General features: G+C 33.5%; 1 long non-coding RNA gene across 1 annotated transcript; it reads left to right on the forward strand.

Annotated features, from left to right (window-relative positions):
* Positions 449-1,793, forward strand: LOC110263633. Its single transcript, XR_002349510.1, has 2 exons — positions 449-670; positions 1,456-1,793. It is a non-coding gene; the product is annotated as an uncharacterized LOC110263633 (long non-coding RNA).

The following is a 2,694-nucleotide window of genomic DNA, read 5'->3' on the forward strand; positions in this document are numbered from 1 at the left end:
TATCCATAGAGGGTGAAGTAAAAACAAAGATCTCCCCAAAAATGAAACCCTAGGTTGCAAGGAGAGGGATACAATTGCTGTGATAATGCCGTTGCAGAGGATCACGTCTGGAAACCGATATTGATCAAAGACGCGGATTCATGTCATAGCCTTGTGGGCGTTGCATTGCTTGCGTATGGCCGTTCACGCTTTTGCTGCCGGCATAATCGGTAATTACGGTTGTTCTAGTTTGGTCCATAACTGAAAAAACACTAAATTAGGACTATCTTCACCACAAAAATAAACGACCACCTGTATGTTCGATAGAACCAGAGATTCCCTCCTCCCACACTGATCGGAGCCCTATCTACCCGAGAGGGTAGGCTTCCTGTAGCAGGTTCTTGGTTGTCTCGGTTGCTTCTTTCTTCAGACTTGGCGATGAGGAGGGGATCAGATAGTCTTTCCTTTCGCTTCGCTGGAGACCTAAAGCCCTCCTATTCATTGTTTTGATTCGTTTTCAATTACCTTTGCCGCATGCCACGGAATGGAAGGGGGCTCGATCTGCCATCCTGAGGCGCTAAGGGGCTGAAGTTTTTGAAACGGACAGCAATGTTTTGTTGACGCCTTGAATCAAGCTTTTGACTGAGACCCACAATGTCTTTCTTATTCTAAATCGAACACTTTCCTGCAGGTATAAATTTTATTGTTTTTGCTCTGTTCGAGTTTATAGTATTCAAAATGTCATGCTGATGTGATTAACAAGTGTCTAACGTTCAACTCTTCCTTCCATATTTAGTTGCTTCCACAAATTAAACTCTGAGGATTGTAAAGTAAATCTAATAAGTCTGTCAATCTTATCATTTTCCTAGTCTCTAATTCTGTTACCTACTTGTGCTGCTTATATCTCGTATAATTCAATGGTTAAAATGTTATTAATGGATCTTAGTTTTCTAGATTTGTATATAGTAGTAGGGGGTGAACTTGATTTGGTTTGTTATAATATTCCATCATGTTAAATTCCTTTGGGCTTGAAGCTATTTATTTCAGAGTGCTTAATTTTAATATAAGATTGTGCCACAAGGGTTGACCTGTTGCTTTGTCGACAGTCTAATGTCATGTAATGGCTCTACTTTATTTTAAATATTAAGTCTGCGATGCAAGTCAAGATTTGTTCAAGGCGAATTTTTTTCTCTGCCTCATGTAACTCTAGACTTCTATACTTAAGTTTCAGGCTTTATGAATTCTTGCTGCATGTTTTGTTATTTAAAGGAAAAAATATGTGATGATGGCACTTTTCTTTCATAATATTTGTCTTTGTTCAAAGGTTGTAAAGCCTAATTTCAATTACAGTCAAGTCGAAGTTTCAAATACACAATATGTCATCAGGTAAGCTAAGCCCATTCTTGTTTGCTTTGAATTTACTTACATTCCTATCAAAAGTAATCTGATGCTAAACCTACTGCTTACGAATTGCAGGAAATAGAGTAAGATATATCGGCTTTGGAGTGAATATTTGGTTACCTTTGTAGAGTTCTGAATTTTTTATGAATAGTTCTCATGTACTAAGAAACACACAAACAGTTGAATCAAGGTCAAGGAAAAAATGTTTCATGGTTACAGGGATCAATAGAGCTTTTAGTAGCAAAAAACGAAGAGATTCTTTTCGTGCAACTTGGATGCCACAAGGTGATCAAGTGACATTTTAGTCCATTTTATACTTTTGGAGAACTTCCAGCTATCAAGGAGACGAAAAGCTATGTGAAGTAAAAGAAGAAAAGGTCGCCGACTGCTACTAAGAACCTAACAGAACTTTTCCAAATTTGGGTTCCAACGAAGAAGAGTTGAGGACCCCAGGACAGCGCTTTACTAGGTATGCCATTCTTGGAGACGATGTTTGTATCGCCGAAGCCTAAAAATAGAAAATAGAAATGGAATATTCTTGCTGTTTTTTCTTTCTTATTCATTGTATCTGCCGAATGGTTTGAAATCAATTGAGGAAAGAAGGAATTGAAGATTTGATTACTATACAAAATATTTTAAAATTATTGTTTTTTTCTTATGGTAGTACCATAGTTACATTTTAGCATTTTTCTCGTAATTTAAACATTTTATTATAATTTGGATCCAATAAAATTAAAGACACAAAAAAAGACAACCAATAAATATTATCATGTTAAAATTTTGAATACATTATACATATTATATAAAAAAATTTAATTCACATATCAAAATATGACAAGTTGATAATTCACCACCGTTACAAGTTCTCTTTGTGATTTGTAAATCTCACTCACTCACATATACATACATGTTGCTTTGCATATACTTTTTTTTTAAATATTTTTAAGAGTATAGCTTAAATCTCATCATTTTTTAAGATTTTAGCTTAAAACTCATCTTGAAAATTGTAAGCAGAATCCAAATTCTATTAAATTCTTAACTTTTAGAAAGTTTACATTTCATGATTTAACCTAAATCTCTAATATTACAGTAGGATTTAATTTAACCATAAAACATAGTATCAACAATCAAATAGCACTTATAATTTCATAAATAATAGACAAAATTAAATAAATTTATTTTGAAGCAAAGAGAAATGATTGTTTTTTTTTTTAATTCAGAATTTAATTTTAAAATTTTTTGCACTCTGTACTTGACAAAAAAGAGAAAATTAAATATTGGCATGAGAAACAAACTGAAGAAAAAAAAAATAAA

This window comes from Arachis ipaensis, chromosome B06 (genome assembly GCF_000816755.2).
Source record: "Arachis ipaensis cultivar K30076 chromosome B06, Araip1.1, whole genome shotgun sequence".
Lineage (NCBI taxonomy): Eukaryota > Viridiplantae > Streptophyta > Magnoliopsida > Fabales > Fabaceae > Arachis > Arachis ipaensis.